Source organism: Panthera tigris, chromosome A1, assembly GCF_018350195.1.
Source record: "Panthera tigris isolate Pti1 chromosome A1, P.tigris_Pti1_mat1.1, whole genome shotgun sequence".
In the NCBI taxonomy this organism is placed as follows: Eukaryota; Metazoa; Chordata; class Mammalia; order Carnivora; family Felidae; genus Panthera; species Panthera tigris.
Window position 1 is genome coordinate 15,836,231 of NC_056660.1, and position 18,954 is coordinate 15,855,184.

Here is an 18,954-nt window from a genome sequence, read left to right on the forward strand (position 1 = left end):
AGGATCAGAAATGCTAACAGGCTAACAGCAGCGAGCCTGATGTGGGGCTCAGACTCAGGAACCCCGAAATCATGACCTCAGCTGAAGTTAGATGCTCAACCAACTGAGCCACCCAGGCACGCTCTGTGCGTCTATTTTGTGCCAGCTTTACAGTATATCTTTTTTTAAAAAATTAAAAAAATATTTATTTAATTTTGAGAGAGAGTGAGAATGTGAGTGGGGGAGGGGCAGAGAGAGAGGAAGATGCAGAATCTGAAGCAGGCGTGAGACTCCAAGCTGTCAGCACAGAGCCTGATGCGGGACTCCGACTCACAAACTGTGAGATCATGACCTGAACCGAAGTTGGACGCTTAACCAACTGAGCCACCCAGGTGCTCCACTTTGCAGTATATCTTAAATCCAGAATTGTGATACCTCCACCTTTGTTCTTCTGTCTCAAGTTTGCTTGGACTATATAGGGTCTTCTGTGGTTCCATAGAATTTTTAATATTATTTGTTCTACTTGTGTGAAAAATGCTGTTGGTATTTCGATAGGGATTGCATTGAATCTATATATGGACATCTGGACACTATTAATTCTTCCAATATGAGCATGGAATATCTTTCCATTTGTTTGTGTTGTCTTCAGTTTCTTTTGTCAGTGTTCAGTTTCCAGAGTACAGTTCTCTCACCTCCTTGGTTAAGTTTATTCCTATGCACTTTATTATTTTTGGTGCAGTTGTAAATGGGACTGCTTTCTTGATTTCTCTTTCTGAGACTTCATTGTTAGTGTATAGACATGCTACTGATTTCTGGATATTAATTTTGTATACTGCCACTTTACTGAACTTGTTTATTACTTCTAGTACTTTTTTGGTGGAGTCTTTAGGATTTTCTACATATAGTATTATGTTTTCACTATATTTGCAAATAGTGACAGTTTAACTTCTTTACCAATATGGATGCTTCTTATTTCTTTTTGTTGTCTAATGACTGTGGCTATGACTTCAGATACTATGTTGAATAAAAGTGGCAAGAGTGGACATCGTTGTCTTGTTCCTGACCTTAGAGGAAAAGCTCTCAGTTTTTCACCACTGAGGATTATTTTAGCTATGGGTTTTTCATACTGGCTTTTATTATGTTGCGGTGTCTTCCCTCTAACCCCATTGTGTTTGTTGAGAGGTTTTATCATGAATGGCCGTTGTATCTTGTCAAATGCTTTTTCTACATCTATTTGGATGATCACATGATTTTTAGCCTTCTTTTTGTTGATGTGGTGTTTGATGTTGATTGATTTTCAAATATCCAACCATCCTTGCATCCCAGGAGTAAATGCCACCAGATCGTGGTGAATGTTCTTTTTAATGTATTGTGGTATGCAGGTTGCTAATATTTTTTTTTAATTTTTTTTAACGTTTTTTTTATTTATGAGACAGGGAGAGACAGAGCATGAACGGGGGAGGGTCAGAGAGAGAGGGAGACACAGAATCTGAAAGGGCTCCAGGCTCTGAGTGGCCAGCACAGAGCCTGACGCGGGGCTCGAACTCACGAACAGTGAGATCGTGACCTGAGCCAAAGTCGGACGCTTAACCGACTGAGCCACCCAGGCGCCCCGGGGTTGCTAATATTTTGTTGAGACTTTTGAATCTATATTCATCAGGGATATTGGCCTGTAGTTTTCTTTCTTTCTTTCTTTCTTTTTTTTTGTAGTATCGTTGTCTGTTTTTGGTATCGGGGTAATGCTGGCCTTTTAGAATGTATTTGGAAGCTTTCCTTCCTCTTCTACCTTTTTGTAATAGTTTGAGGACATTGGCTATTAACTCTTCTTTAATGTCTAGTAGAAGTTACTTGTGTATCTATCTAGTCCTGGAATTTTTTTTTCTTTTTTTTTTTGGTAGTTTTTTTTTTTTTATTACTGATACAATTTTATTACTTGTAAGTGGCCTATTCAAATTTTCTATTTCTTTCTGGTTCACTTTTGGAAGACTGTATGTTTCTAAGAATTTATCCATTTCTTCTAGGTTGTTCAGTTTGTTGACATATACTTTTTGATAGTATTCTCTTATAATCCTTTGTATTTCCGTGGTATCCGTGGTTATTCCTCCTCTCTCATTTCTGATTTTATTTACTTGCATTCTTCTCTTGTTTTCTTGCTGAGTCTGGGTAAGGGTTTGTAAATTTCATTTATGTTTTCAAAGAACCAGCTCTTGATTTCATTGATTTTCTTTCTTTCTTTCTTTTTTTTTTTTTTTTTTTTTTTTTTTTTTTTTTTTTTTTTTGGTCTCTGCAACATTTATTTCTGATCTGATCTTTATTATTTCCTTTTTTCTACTCACCTTGGGTGTTGGGTGTTGGTCTTCTTTTTCTAGTTCCTAAGGCATAAGGTTAGATTGTTTGAGTTTTTTTTTCTTGCTTCTTGAAGTAGGCCTGTATTGCTATAAACTTCCTTCTTAGAATGGTTTTTGCTATGTCCAGAGCTTTTGGATCAGTGTGTTTTTATTTTCATTTATCTCCATGTACTTTTAGAAAATGTTTCTTTTGATTGCTCCATTGACACATTGGTTGTTTAGTAACATGTTGTTTAGTCTCCATGTGTTTTTGTTTTTACCAGTTTTTTTTTTCCTCATGATTTACCTTTAGATTCATACCATTGTGGTAGGAGAAGATGCATGGTATGATTTCAATCTTCCTAAATTTATTGAGGCTTGTTTTATGCTCCAGTATGTGATATATCCTGGAGAATGTTCCATATGCCCTGGAAAAGAATGTGCATGCTGTTGTTTTGGATGAAATATTGTGTATATATTTGTTACGTCCATCTGGTCCACTCTGTTGTTCAAAGACATTGTTTCTTTATTGATTTTCTGTCTTCATGATCTATTCATTGAGGAAAATGGAATGTTAAAGTCCACAACTATTATTATATTACCATCATTTTTTCTCTTTATGTCTGTTAATATTTGCTTTATGTATTTAGGTGCTTCAGTGTTGGGTACATAGATACTTAAAATTGTTGGGTTGATCCCTTTATCATTATGAAATGCCCTTCTTTGTTTCATGTTACAGTCTTTATTTTAAAGCCTATCTTGTCTGATATAAATATTGTTACCTGGCTTTTTCTTCCCCTTCCATTTGCTTTTTTCCCTTCCATTTGATTATGGTGAGTGTTTTTCCAGCCCTTCAGTTTCAGTCTGTATGTGTCTTTAGGTCTGAGGTGAGTCTCTTATTAGGCAGCATATAAATGGGTATTGTTTTTTAATCCATTCTGCCACTCTGTGTGTTTTGATTGTAGTATTTAGGCCATTCATATTTAAGGTAATTATTGATATGTATGTATTTATTGCCATTTAAAAATTTTGCCTTCTGGTTTTTTTGTAGTTCTTTGTTTCTTTTTTTTCTCTTGCTCTCTCTCTTTGTGATCGATGAGTATTGTTAGTGTTATGTTTGGCTTTCTTTCTCTTTATTTTTTGTGTGTATCTATCCTAGGTTTTGGGTTTATGGTTACCCTGAGGTTCATATATAACATTCTAAATACATAGCAGTCCATATTAATTTGATGCTCATTTAAGTTCAAACATTCTAAAAAAAAAAAGAAAAAGAAAGAAAAAGAAAAAATCTTCCCATTTTACTATTTTCTCCACATTACATGTATACACATATGTGTATTATATATGTATATAGCCATATTTTATATATTTTTATTCATATTTTTATTATATCTAATTATGGCCTCTTCTTTTATACTTAATGATGTCCTGTTAATATTTTTTGCAGGTTGGTTAAGTGGTGATAAACTCCCTTGTCTTCTGTTTGTCTGGGAAACTCTGTCTTTCATATTAGATGATAATCTTGCCTGGTAGAGTAATCTTGGTTTTAAGTTTGTTTGTTTATTTGTTTGTTTGTTTTCTTTTCAGCACTTTGAATTTATCATGGCAGTCCCTTCTGGCTTGCAAAGTTTTTGTTGAAAACTCAGCTGATAATCTTATAGGTCTTCCCTTGTAGGTAATTTTTTATTTTTTGCTGCTTTTAAGATTCTCTCTTTATCTTTAACTTTTGACATTTTAATTATTATGTGCTGTAGTGTGGACCTCCATGGGTTCATCTTGTTTGGAACTCTCCGTGTTTCTTGGACTTGGATATCTCTTTTCCTTCTTCAGTTATGGAAGTTTTCAGTTATTTCTTTGAATAAGTTTTCTACAGCTTTTTCTCTCCTTCTGGGATGCATATAATGCAAATGTTTGTTTGCTAGGTGTTGTCCAAGAGGTCTCTTAATTAATCCTCATTTTAAAAAGTTCTTTTCTCTTTTTGCTTTTCAGTCTATGTGCTTAGCATTACCCTATTTTCCATATTGCTGATATGTTCTTCTGCATCCTCTAATCTACTGCCAAATCCTTTTAGTATGTTTTTTATTTCAGTTATTGTATTCTTTGCCTCTGATTGGTTCTTTTAAATATTTTCTATCTCTTTATGGAAGGTCTCACTGAGTTTTCCATTCTTTTCTCTGGCCCACTGAGTATCTTTATGATCACTACTTTGAATTCTTTATTAGACGTATTGCTTACTTCTGTTTCTTTTCATTGTTTTTCTGAGCTTTTTCTTTTCTTTTCTTTTTTTTGTTTGTTTGTTTTGGAGCATATTCCTCTGTCTTCTGATTTTGCTTGACTTTCTGTATTTGTTTCTATGGCTTAGTGAAATGGCTACTTTTCCTAAGATTGAAGTGTGTATCGTGGCCCCTATGCAGACTGTGTGTGCTTGGTGACTTTTGGTGGCTGGCTGGAGTTCTGGTTGTATATGCTAATTACTCTTTTAAACTGTGGCTTTTTCAGATTGACTAAAAGAAAAAAATAATAAAAGAAAAGAAAAAAAGAGAACAAGAAAGAAATGAACAAAACCAAAAAGAAAAAAATAAAAACAAGATAAGACAAATTTTAAAAAGTAAATAAAATTAGGGGCACCTGGGTGGCTCAGTCAGTTAAGCTTGTGACTTCAGCTCAGGTCATGATCTCACAGTTCATGAGTTCGAGACCCTCATCGGGCTCTGTGCTGACAGCTTAGAGTCTGGAGCCTGCTTTGGATTCTGTGTCTCCCTCTCTCTTTGCCCCTCCCCTGCTCATGCTCTTTCTCTCTATCCCTTTCAAAAATAAATAAGATGTGATATTGTCTTTTTCCTTGAATAAATTCTTCTAATATTGTTGAAAATTTTCAGTTAATTTCTAGAGTTCTGAAAATGTTGATTTAAAAAATTTTTGATATTCTTAATGCTTTTAGGGAGGAGCAGATTTTTTGAGATCCCTACTTGGCCATTTTGGAAGTGATCTTCATCAGATTTTTTTTTTAATAGTTTGAATGTATTCTTTTTAGAGCTATCACATCTTTTTTTTTTTAATGTTTATTTATTATTGAGAGACAGAGAGACACAGAGTGTGAGCAGGGGAGGCATAGAGAAAGAGGGAGACATAGAATCTGAAGTAGGCTCCAGGTTCTGAGCTGTCAGCACAGAGCCCAACGCGGGGCTCGAACTCACAAACTGCGAGATCATGACCTGAGCCGAAGTCAGTAGCTTAACCAACTGAGCCACTCAGGCACCCCAAGAGCTATCACATCTTTAAGATAATGAAATTGATATAGGGAGAGCAAGATGGCTTTCTTCGCCAGTTTATATATTGCTTTTCAAGCTATTGAATTGATGATTTCCAGGAATTACTCTGAACTCTATGATAACATACATTAAGTTTAAGACTGGACCTACTCTTGGCAAGTTCACAGAGTAAACGTTATGAGATTATTTATTTCTACTTCAGTGCAACATGCATCACTTTTCTCCAGTCTCTGCTCCTGAGGATGAAAAATGGTCAGCCTTATAAAGCAGTTCACCCTGATTCTTCAGAGGGAGATGGAACCCTCTTTCAACACCACCATTCCCCCATTTACTCCATTCCCTCATATCCCCCTTTCCTCCATTTATCAGCCTTTCAGAGAGAATTTACTTTAGTTTTCCAACTCAAACAAGAGACTCAAATGGTGAATATATCAAGTAAGGTGGAAGAAAAGGTGGGGAGTACTAAGGAAAGTAAAGGAGCAAAACATATTGAGATAATTTAGATTTCTGTGGTATCTCTCAAGTCATACTCTTTAGATTATTGCTTATTCCACTCTGTTTAAGGTTAAGCCTATATAAAATTGTTCTCTTTCAACCTAGGGCATAATTTGTTCTTTTCAAATAGAAATCTAGAAATACTTTTTAAAGTGAATCAATCAAATTCCAAATTATTGCATTAGCAGAATCTAATTAAAAGTTCTCTAGCAAACCACATCATAAAGTTGCCAATGAAAGCAGCAGGAAGTGCCAAGCTGTTTAAGAGGATCTCAGGCATATTTGGACTTGCTTGGCATTGGTATTTGTTTCTAATCACTCCAGGAAGTGTTGGGGTGGAAAATAAATCTAGAGAAGTATGCCAGAAAAGCCAAGGGAGCTTCTGGGAACAATCAAAGCACAGGCTAAGCCTTATGGTTCCTGATATACCTTCAGGACACTGTATACTGCTTCTCTGAGCTATTATTTCACAAAAGAAAAGCCTGCTTTCTTTTACTTCAGCTTTTATGTTGGTTTGAATCCATAGATTATCTCCCCCAGCATTTAAAATGCCTCATGTGCTATGCCTGCAAGGGGGTGATTACCACTGTGTTATACTATATCTGTGCAGTGTCAAAGGAAAATTTCTCTAATTTTGGTAAAAGTTCCAAGGCTTGGGTTTAATGGAGGACATATATACAATGATTTTAAGGGGAACAAAGGCCATTTGCTGATATACTAGTCATAAAATTGTCGGTCTTTTAAATTGTTCCCTGGAAAGGTGCCTTGAAGATTAAAAAAAAATCCTTTAAAATTGATTTTAGAAGAGCTGTTATGATATCAAGTAGCTTATTTTATTTTACTTAATATGATTGAGGGCTGCATCATTTTTTTACTTTTGTTTACAAAATTCATTTTTTAAAAAGTTATAATTATCTTGATATCTATATACTGATAATGGTTGCTGTGCATCAGAATGAAATGAGTCTGGGTCATACTTGGCTCAAAATATTCTACCTCTTCTTTTCTATGAGTCCTTAAACAAATTACTTAACCTTCTGAGCCTTAATTTTTCTTCTTATAATGTGGCTGTTTTAAGGACTAAATTATATTTAATGAAATTGTTTGTGAAAGTATTAGGTTTTTCCTAACACCCAGTGGGCACTTCATAAAAGTTATTTTGAATCTGAATCTAATCTCTATTACTTATCCTTCCTCACCCCCATGGATCATCTAAATGGTGGTGGAAATCTTTTTCTAAATCACCTTTGTAATCATAGGATTACTAAATGGCCTTATTTACCACCAATTGTTATGTTTAGGAAGCATACTTCTTTCTCCAGCCCTTTAGAAAAGTAAGAAGAGTAAAAATGAGCTTATGTCCCATATATCTGTTTTAGGGTTAGGAAGACAAATATTTGTTGGTATCTAACTGTTGTTATTGGCAAGTGCCTGGATCATGGTAGATTGTTCCATAAGTAGATTGCTATCCAGTTAGCTCAGTGTCAGGCTCCTTGTATGTTGCTGATGGTGGAGGAACCTCTTTTCCATAGGCTTCATCTTTCTGTATAGAAAGAGTTCCTTGAGAGTAAAACTGATGTTTTATCCCAACCTCTTTCTCAGTGCTCCTAAGGTAATTGGCAAGCTTGGAATGACTGGTGAGTTTGGAAAGAGGATTTTTACGTGTGTAGCCTAATTCTTTTTTTCCCCCTTGGATTTGCCTGCAGAAAGCATACATTCCATCATAACCTTCCAGGCTTTGCCCCTGTTGCAGAGGTCTGCAGCCTACAGCACTTGCTGTGGTAGGGTGGTAACTATATTTAATTTGGGGATCCAGTATTAGGAAGTTCATAATTACTGAACACCCAAGCCACATTCTGCAATTCATTAGTAATAAACTTGGTGTTGTGTTTTCTTCCTGCCTAAGCCCTCCTTCTATCCCTCCTTCTATTATTACTGAAGTTGGCGGTGGTGGGGGGGGTGGGGGTGAGGGTTGATTTCATTTATTAGCTTTCCAAAACTCCAGTATACATTTAACCCAATAACTGCTGATATGCTAGCCTCTATCTGTATAATAGCAGGATCTCCACCACTCTCTATGTATTGCTCAGTTATCTCCATATATTTCCAAGCTGGTGCTTCAAAATGTCCACATTCTAGATATAGTTGTTACTTGATGACTGTTTTTATATGCTTATGTTCTAACTCAAAAGGATATAGAATTACTGCCTGAAAAAGCTCATTTGCCACTTTCCATCATGACAGCACTAGTTTCTAAGAAAAATACCTGCAGACACTTGCCAAGCTATAGTCCTTGAGCTGCTAAATTATTGTAGGCTTCTGAGCAGTAGTTGGAAGAATAACCTCTTCGTCAATGTTATGCCTCAACATTTTAAAAACTGAAGTCTAAGAGAATCTCTTCTTGGGTCCAGTAATTTACAGAATATTTTATGCAAAAGAGTGTAACCATTTTTAGGCCCCACCCCACTAATCATAGGACAAAATTCTGTTGGAAGCAAAGATGACAGCATCTTTTCCATCCTTCTCCTCTCTTAGTATTAGACTTCCACCTCCGTTCTGTTATTATACTTACTAAAAAGGAGATTGTAGGTATATAATTTACTGCACATGGATACCTGGGGTGTGGGTGTTGGAGTGAAGTTGATGGATGCTGGTCTTATGATGTAACATATGAGCTCCATTTTAGCTTGTGTTAAAGCATAGATTATGCAGTTTTGTTGTTATTTGTTTTCACTGTTCCTCTAAATACTGTTGGATGTTTACTACTATTCTAGAAGACAGGTTGTATATGTCTGTTTCTCTATAACCTGATATATATTTCTATTCATGGATGCAAAGATGCATAATATGTCAGCAATTTTATTTTCTATATGTGCCATTTCTTTGCCAAGTGCACTTCCATGAAAATCATCTTGTGAAAATGATAATGTTTATTTCATTAAGAGGTAGTTGGTTAGGGACCCATGAAACATGTTCCTGCTCTCCTAGTTAGTTAGGTGCAAGTGTTTGGAAGCAGCCCAAGCCTTAGATTTTGTGATCCAAAAAGAATCAGACCTAATATTGTCTCTTCTTTTTCCCTTTGGCTAACTTCACTTAATTCATGAAATGGGACTCTTATGTGTCTGAGAAGTTGTTTTAAGGTAGGGTGTGTTTACACACGGGAATTAAGAGTGAGATACATGAGGGGTGCCTGGGTGGCTCAGTCAGTTAAGCACCGGACTCTTGATTTTGGCTTAGTTCATGATCTCACAGTTTGTGAGATCCACGCTATCATCATGGAGCTTGCTTGGGATGCTCTCTTTCTGCCCCTCCCCCGCTCATGTGCATGCACACTCTTTCTTTCTCAAAGTAAAGAAATACACATAAAAAGAAAAAAAAAAAAGAATGAGATACATGGGCAGAGCAATGAAGACATATTGTGACCTAAATGTCTGCAAAGTAGTTTCTATCCTTGAGTTTCTCATCGCCATGAAAAATAGATAAAATGGCCAATACAAATTAACCCTGCCCCAACCCCCAGCTACGTATGAATTAAGTAATTTTCAAGTAAAACAAAAAACTCAAGAGATAAAAATCTCATCCTAAAATGTGTCCACATTCTTCAATAGATTTTAAAGTAGCAGCTAAAAGGATTCTTTTATAATTGCGTATTTTACACAGGAAATATCCTAGAAAACAAAATTACTGGAAAGTAAAAAATATAGAAATGTGTTCTTTACCATGGATATAGATGCACCTTCATGAGACATTTATTTAGCTCCCCTTACCCACCCCCCCTTTTTTTGCCTTGAATTTCTGTAGGAACAATGAAAAGCCCATATAAATAGAAGTTGGAATATCTGTAGTAATGGAGAGGGAGAAGGCAAATATTAGTTGATTAATAGGGTTTTGACGTGATTCTCCAATATGGTGTAATGAACTTACATAGAAATATGTTGACACACCATTGGTTTTATTACAGTTGGTGTTTGAACTAGTAAATATTAAGTCCCCACTATGAGAAAGTTACTATGTTGAGAACTAAGGCAGATACAAATATGCTAAAATGCAGTAAATGTCTATAAGAAGATTACAATCTAAAAAAGATAGTTGAATATGAACCATTGAATTAAGATATGCATGTAAGTTGTATTCTATTATATTATAGATATATGAGTTTTTTCATAGTTGCATATTAGTAATTGACAAATAGTAAAAACAGCAAGTTTAGCAAGTGCTTAAGAGGAAATGTAAGGAAGAAAGATACCACTGCCTTCTGGAGTAGGTGAAGATAATTCTATAAAGAGCCAACATTATTCAGTACTTACTGTGTGTCAGGCAGTGTTCTAAGGAATTTACTTATATTAGTTCATTTTACCCATACTATAACTCTAGGAGGTGGAAGTAATTATTAGCATTCTATTTTGCATTTGAGGAAATTGAGGCCAAGAGGTTGAGTAACTTGCCTAAGGTAGTGGGGGAGACAGAATTTGAACAAGGCTGTATAGCTCCATATGCCATGTACTTTATTATTCTGTATGAAGGATTTTGCTTACTGATCCTTCAAATTCATGTGACCTGGATACATATAAGTAGTTTGGTTTTAAAACAACTTTGAGTATGAAATACACAGGACAAATCATATGTTATCTAAATTGGTGTTAAATGTATATTGCTTTTTAAATCAATGGCTGACCAGAGTTGTTTGATCATTTATGACTATTGTTCCATCCTTTCCCCCTTTACTATACTTAAGAGGTATTGGGGGAGAACAAGGCTTGAGTAATCTCTTGGTTTGGATGATGAGACCTTAGGAACATCTCAACAACAAGACAATCACTATATTGTTAAACTTGAGACAAGAAACATTTTGCCTTTCGTGAGATGGAGGGAGAAGAAAATCAGAAGAGGAGGTCAGTGAAAAGCAAGAGCGGTTAGCAGTTGGGAGACTAGATGAGGTGCAGGCTAGAGAAGGGTCAAAGTCAGGACCTGCAAACTCCATTCCCGTCAGAGAAATTTTGAGAAAAATGGTATCTGGAGGATAAATTTTAAAATTGGAACCATGCCACACCCCTCGAATTTTTTGAAATCTGTAATAAAATCTTCATTGCTCATAATGATTACAGTGAATATGATTTTTAAAAAGGTAATTTTAATTTTAATTTTTTTGAAACGGTAAAAGCTAGGAGTTCACAATGTGGTTGACACAACGAAACACGGAGACAGCGCATATTGGAAGTAGAAGACAAAGGTAGAAGAGGATCGTGTCTAATGCCCCTCAAACTGTGGGAACTGTGAGTTCAAGTCATTGTAGCAGGGCACAACACAATTAAGAAATTGTCAATTGAAATTTGTTATCAGTCTTCTTTCCAGTTATAATTTTCAGATTATGAGCTTCCCTAATTTAGTGTAGTTTTCTTCATTAACCTCTTTCAAATTGCCGTGTCCTTCAGCAGTTTTACCATTACACTCGAATTCTTTTTAAAAGTTGTTTTTTTGTTTGTTTATTTTTACTTGACTACCATAGAGATATCATTTGTTCACAGTTACAAGCAGCTCTTAACTAGATCTACCCTTATTGTGACTACAAATGTGGTGTTTTAATCCCAGGTTATTGTTTTGTTGTTGTTGTTGTTGCTGTTGTTGTTTTGTAGTGCCAGTCAGAACCTCTGCTTTAGTATTAGTCATACTAATGCTAAAATGGTTCTTATTTTTTAGTGAATTCCTTAGAGCCTGAAATGATCATTTTCATGTCTCAGTTCTCCTTTCTGTATCAAAAATTTTTTCACAGATCAAGTCAGAATTGTAAAGTGTCTTCTCAGGTTCCAAGAGTATTATTCTTCAAGTCATGAATCTTCTTTATGGTTCTCACCCAAGAGAAGAGAGTTCTAAGCAGCCTCATTTCTGACTTTCACATATTCAGAGAAGTGTGATCAAGAGGAAAAAGCTTTGTGCTGGGGGCTAGGGGCATAGATTCAGGTTCTGGCTTCAGTTTCTGGATCTACAAAATAGTAGTCTAAACATGTGTTCTGGTGAGAATGAAACAAAATTACATAGGGCAGCACTTTGTAAATTATAATTTACAATTATATAGAAATTGTAGACATTATTTAAAAGAAAAAGATAAAACTATTTCAGTCAAAAATGTTCTGACTTGAACAAAATAACCTCTTTTCCCTCCTAAAACTTTTGCTATTGGAAAATGCATACTAGGGGAGATCTTAACTCCTTGGCAAGTCAGTTGACCTGTGGAGCAGTCATTTACCCTTCTTTGCCGCATGTGAGAAGACTTAGGATCTTTGAATTTTTACTGAGATGGTTAAAAAAATAGGGTTGCCACATGAGGTGATGTAGAATTCCGAGGAAGCAGAAAAAGTACAGCAGACAGTAACTGACCTTTGTTAGAGTTAACAGGTCATGGTAATTTTTGGTTCTTCCCTTATTCTTTGAGATGTAAATAAAATGTAAAATCATATGTCAGGAAATGTATATGTATATATAGGTACATATGTATTTTTTTTTTTGGAAATTGGATGTTAATAGCTATTGTTAGTCATTATTGTTAGAAATATTAGTGCATGTGATATAGCTAATCTATTTTATATATCTGTACAATCTTCGAAGTTCTCAGAATTTGAAAGTTAATTTTTCTTTCCACATTTAGGAATCTTCTGACATCTTCAACTGCTTTGTGAAGTCTACTACAATATACTGCAAGTAAAATGATTTCCTAGTCTTCTGAAGAGAATATCTTACTCTGCGTTTGTGACATACGTGCATCATCATGCTTTCCAGTTTCAGACATAATGGGTAAATGTCACATACTTTTATTTATTTATTTATTTATTTTTAAAATTTTTTGATGTTTATGTATTTTTGAGAGAGAAAGAGACAGAGCATGAGCGGGGGAGGGGCAGAGAGAGAGGGAGACACAGAATCCGAAGCAGCCTCCAGGCTCTGAGCTGTCAGCACAGAGCCTGTTGAGGGGCTGGAACCCACAAACTGTGAGATCATGACTTGAGCTGAAGTTGGATGCTTAATGGTCTGAACCACCCAGATGCCCTAAATGCCACATACTTTTAAAGCAGATACACAGATAACTCTCAATTATTCATAGCAATGGAGAGAAGTAATGTGGAAGTTGTGGCGAGTGTAAGGTTAGATATGATGAATCAATTTGTTCTTTCTGAAAGCTTTCTTATTGGGGGCACAATTTCAAGAAGTGCTTTACATAAGTACCTTTAAAAGTATTTAAAAATAAATGAACAAAAGTGGATTATATGAATAAGTATTTGATAGTTTTGAGTATGAAAGTGTACTTGTCACTGTGCAAAATGTATACCAACACTGTTCCTAACTAGTGAATTTGCAGTTGAGGAGTAAGAAGTTTGAGGGAGAGGGCAGAATTTGGTAGGATACATGCTTTAGGCAAAGTTTTCTTTCATTTTTTTTTGTCACTTTGTGGAGCTATGAACCGAGGCTTATTCTTTCCTAGCATAAAAGGGAAAATATTTAGGCATATGGGTCACGAAAGCCATTTATGCTCAAAATATCTCCCCAACTCCATGATCAAAATATCTCTGGCATTACGAGGTCCTGGAAAAACCCAGAGCGTATTTTTCTGATTAGACCTGGGACAGTGTCCCAGTGGTCCTGTCATCCTGCCTCCACCTGGCGGAGGCACATGCTCTGTCCAGTATGTGCAGCACTGTTTGGCTGCCGCTTCATTCCTAACTACAGTCAGTTGCACATGTGGACTGGCCGCAGGGGGCCTGGGCCCGCAGAATACTGTCTGAGTGGACTTTTCCACTCGATGTTTGGTTTGGCCTAGTCCACACGGTGTCTTGCCAGACCTGCAAACTCCCAACAGGATCCACTCGTTCCTGGATGGGAAATATTCCTCACGCTGTTGTCAGAGAACTCTGATCTTTCACTGTAAACCTGGAGGGATGTCTGTTGGCCAGACCAAAGTATCGAGAAGCCAGGTTTTTCTCTATGAAGGACGTGTCTGCAGTGGCTGGTACTTGTTCTAGTAAAAGTATTTAGGGTTGTGGCGTTGGCCAGGTTTATCCACTTAAAAAATGAGAAACTCATAAATGCAGCACTGAAAAGCCCTCTATTTAAAAATAACAGAGGCAATGGCTGTTCCAGTTCGGCAGCCAAAGTCAAACATAAGGTATGGTACAGGATGTTATCTTAGAAACAGAACTTTGTGTTTAGGTCTACAGTCTTAGAAAGTTATCAAAGTGTTCTTTTATAAAACCAGCATGGCACATGGGTACACACAGCTGTGCCAAGGGTGTGGTGATCCTGGCACAGGCATCAGGGCCTGACTCTACTCAACCCTCTCGCACCTGTGAGGATGAATTGTTGTTTTTTTTTTAATATTTTATTTCTGTGTCAGGATCTCCTTTATTTTTTGGATGTACTGTGTGTGTGGCAAATGAAATCCACAAATTAAATCAATAGATATTTGTTTCCTTTAATGAACATTGTACTGGGCATATAATTGTGTGGTTTTTTAAAATTTTTTTTTAACATTTATTTATTTTTGAGACAGAGAGAGACAGAGCATGAACGGGAGAGGGTCAGAGAGAGAGAGAGAGGGAGACACAGAATCTGAAACAGGTTCCAGGCCCTGCGCTGTCAGCACAGAGCCCGACGCGGGGCTCGAACTCACGGACTGCGAGATCATGACCTGAGCCGAAGTCGGCCGCTTAACCGACTGAGCCACCCAGGCGCCCCCTGATAGATCTTTTATATACCTTTTCTTTATTTTTCATGTTTCCCTCTCTCTCTTCTTTAGTCTGGATGTATTAAATTGATCTTACCTCCAGTTCTAATTCTCTCATCTCCTATTTAATGTCTATAAATTTCTTAATTTTAGTAACTGTCTTTTTCAGTTCAGCATTTTCGATTGGTTTCCATTTCTGGTCAATTTCTCCTTTTTCCCATTACTTTCTGAAAACATTAATCACAGTTTTTTTTAATATCCTTGTGTGAGAACTCCAGTTCCAAAGTTTGTATCATCTAGAGTCTGTTTCTTTTTAAAATTTTGTTTTCTTGATTTCTGAGAATTTAACTCTCTCTACTAGCCTGTTTAATAACTTAAAAAATTAAATTCCAGGGGTGCCTGGGTGGCTTGGTCGGTTAAGCATCCAACTTCGGCTCAGGGCATGATCTCACGGTCCATGACTTTGAGCCCCGCGTCGGGCTCTGTGCTGACAGCTCAGAGCCTGGAGCCTGTTTCGGATTCTGTGTCTCCCTCTCTCTCTGCTCCTCCCCTGTTCATGCTCTGTCTCTCTCTGTCTCAAAAATAAATAAACGTTAAAAAATTTAAAAAAAAATTAAATTCAACATATTGTATATGAAAAGTCATAGAAATAATTTGTGAAGTTCTACCTGATGTTATCTTCCTTCAGAGAGGATTTAGTATTAATTTACTCTGCACTTAGAGCAGAAGCAGATCACCTTTACCTGGTCTTGGGTTGAACTGGTCAACACTGGGTTTCTATGAGAGCTTTGCCCTTAATCCTAAAGTCTGGCCTTTTCAAAGCCTTTTTGGAGGCCTGGGCCTTTTATCAGGGGCTATCTGACTTGGGGGCCTCTTAGTTCCAGATTTTGTCCCCTTAGTCTCATTAGACTGTTCAAAACTCAACTCAGGTGTTAGAATTTTGGACATTGTTTCTGCTTTGCTTCCTGGTCTCTTTATCCTACCTTTCTTGTAGCTTAACAAATATCTTGGAGGTAAAAGTACTATAATATACCTCCCTTTTCTCCAGGATCTTGGATACTCAAATTACTCTCTCTTTGAAGGAATACAATTTTTGTTTTCTCCAACTTTTCTAATGGTTACAGATTAATCCTATGGAAATTTTGCTCTGTAGCAAGTCGCTCCACCAACACCAGGAGCAGGAAATCCTGTAGGCTCTTTCTGTGAGAGGAGCATATTAGGTCTATTGTTGTATTCCCAGTGCTTTCTACAATCCTCCATATACGAATCTTTTCAGAAATCTTTTCAATGAATAAAAATATGCAAGAAAAGCATAAACAGGCCCATATTAAGGGGACTTTTTTGGCTTAATGAATAGCTAAGACTTAGTCAAGATTCTTTAATGCTTAGTTTAATTACAACATATTTTATAGAATCTTTCTTCACATCTTGAATTCTCTTTTATCTTTTTCTCCTCTCTGTAAAACATTTGGAACCCATTCTACAATTTATCCGTTAGGCTTATATGATCTTAATAGTATGTTTGATGTTACAAGATGGCAAATATGTCTGTGATATTAGCATTAGGCAAGCTCTACAAGACAGGCTCTGTTATATTTCTGCTACATTCTTCAGTGCTAAACACACTGATGACATGTGATAATTTAAAATGTAAGGCAGTCAAAATTGAAGTGCTACCTTCTACACTTGAGGGATTCAAGTAATGTGTATCACAGTATACATTTTTTGAATTAAAATTTTTGATGTGTATATTTAATAGATTCTGTGTCGATTTTGGTGTGTAGAATTTTTGAGTAGGCTGCATGCAGAGCACAATATTTATTAGTAATGTCCCAGTGCTCTATCAGTGTCATTCACAGTTGTTGCCAAGGCCTGATTAGTGGAGGACAGAATGATGTCAAAGCAGGTCTGTTTGCTGTATCCTTAATATGTGATAGATACCATGGTAATTATTTTACACAAACTGTCTCATTTAAACTTCACAATAACCCAATTCAAAGATATTATTGTTATCCCAATTTTTAGGTGAGGAAACGGAGACAGAAAAAGGTTAAATCACTTTCCCAAGGTTACAGAGCTATTAAGCAGCAAGTGCTTGGATAGTGCATGTGGTAGTATGAAGTCTTAAAAAAATATGTTCCACTGTCCCACTTTCCATTTAAAATTCTCCAGTCCCTCGTCCTGGTAATGAAGGGGAAGGAGAGAGAGAGAGAGAGAGAGGTATGATTTAGTTTATTGTTTCATTGCCCTCAGCACAGCAATACTGAGAGGAAGGGAAAGAATGCTTATTTTAAAGTTTTCTTTCATCTTAGGCATATATAATTATCTGTAGGAAAGATGTTTTACAATAAGCATGAGGATTTGGTTCAACCATTTGCTTCTTTTATATTCTGAATTCTTTGGTTTCTTCATTTGTCACTGGAAAACTTTGTTATATTTAAGAAATACATAACACACTGTGGAAAGTGCCAAAGAAGAACACTAAAAGTATTAAATGGGAAAAAAAATGTTCTTCAGGGAAAGACTAAAACATTAGACTTCTTTAGTTGGAAAGAAGAAAAGTTGAGTGGATGTCTTCAAAGACTAGAAAGATCACAAAGCTTAAAAAATTTTTTTTAACATTTATTTATTTTTTGAGAGACAGAGTGACAGAGCACGAGTCGGGGAGGGGTAGGGAGAGAGAGGGAGCCACAGAATCCAAAGCAGGCTCCAGGCTCCGAGCTGTCAGCACACAGCCCCACTAGGGGCTCAAAATCACGAACCATGAGATCATGACCTGAGCCAAAGCTGGATGCTTAACTGACTGAGCCACCCAGGCACCCCACAAAGGTTTTTTTCTTAATTAAAAATAACAATATATGAAACAAGAGTGTTGGCAATATTTAAAATGTTTAGAGGGGGAAAAGTCATGGGTTTTCATTAGGAAGAACTGAGAGTAAGTGAGCCAGATGGAAGTGATAGAGAAGTCTGTTTTCACAGAAATTCAAAATTGAAAAAGTGAAGACTGTGATGGCTTCTGTTTTTGTTGGACTGATTGTGAGAAGAGTGGAGAGAAAGGTGGGGGAGCATTTCTGTTTCAGAATCATGGAGATAAGTAATGTCCTGAGGATAACTGGGAACTTAAAAACAGATATAGTTATTGCACACCACAATTTGAGTGTTGCAACTAGGGACGTATTGTGCATGTGTCCTGGAAACAGGGTAATGTGTGCTGTCATGCCATTGCTGGTTATAAAGCCTAGGCATTTCAGGAGTGGATTCTAGCAGAAGTTTTGAGTTGGTCTGCTTCAACTGGGATAACATTAGCATTCAATTAAATCAAGTGGTGGTTGATAGCGGATTGGGATGGTGAGGAGGAGTAGAAAGCCATACTGAGGAGTTATGTTTTTTAAGGTCCCTTAATTTTGTATATGAACATTGGTGTAAATTTTGCAAGTGGTAGTATATCAAAAGGAAGTTTTGGAATTGCACTTAATGAAACTTAATGAGAGAATACACATTTTTATTCAACATTACTTTTGTAATTTTTTTCCAGAGTTCTGATGAGACAAATTCAAGCATTGTAGAATAATGGAGAAGGTAATTAAAAACCTTCCAGTCATCATAATAACTTAGAACAAAGATCTTCACTTTAAAAAGTCATTTCATTTTACTAGTCATTTAATTACATTGATAGAACTGAAACCTTATTTTAGTTATTGCTCTAATTCTCTTAATTGTAATAGCATTCACCAGGTGATATGTAGTTCCTCATGGTCAAATTTGGCATTCATATAAGGTGAATAAAATGTTGAGGCTTTGGCTGTCTTTAGAATAATATCTAGTATTTACTGTAGCTATTATACTTAATTAGAAATATTTTATTAATAAAACATAATTTTCTACATTCTTAATGATTCTTATGATTTGGCGATTTCCTTGTTTTCATTTATATTTAAGGTATTTAACAGCATACACTGAAACATTTAAAATATTCTATTCTTCTTGTTCACCCTAGATTTTAATGTAAGGGCTCAAAAATGTGAGTCATCATTTGTCAGTGGCACAGATAACTCCTGGAATGCCTGATAGTAGAAAGAGAGAAAAATTTCTGACAGCTTAAAATTCTCCAAAGATTATACTGTACTCTTCATCATGCTATAGAGTCACTCTATCCCCTCTTAATGTC

At 36.2% G+C, this 18,954-nt stretch overlaps 1 long non-coding RNA gene across 2 annotated transcripts in view; it reads left to right on the plus strand.

Moving 5' to 3' along the window:
* The window catches only part of LOC102949684, a 245,823-nt gene extending 232,967 nt beyond the window's left edge, over positions 1-12,856 (plus strand). Inside the window, exon 8 of one of the 2 annotated variants that reach the window (XR_447058.2) lies at positions 12,717-12,856. This is a non-coding gene — a long non-coding RNA (uncharacterized LOC102949684). Of the gene's footprint in view, positions 1-11,234; positions 11,338-12,716 lie in introns of those variants that run through there. The other variant, XR_006208552.1, reaches the window with a different exon arrangement.
* Positions 12,857-18,954: the final 6,098 nt, after the last annotated feature.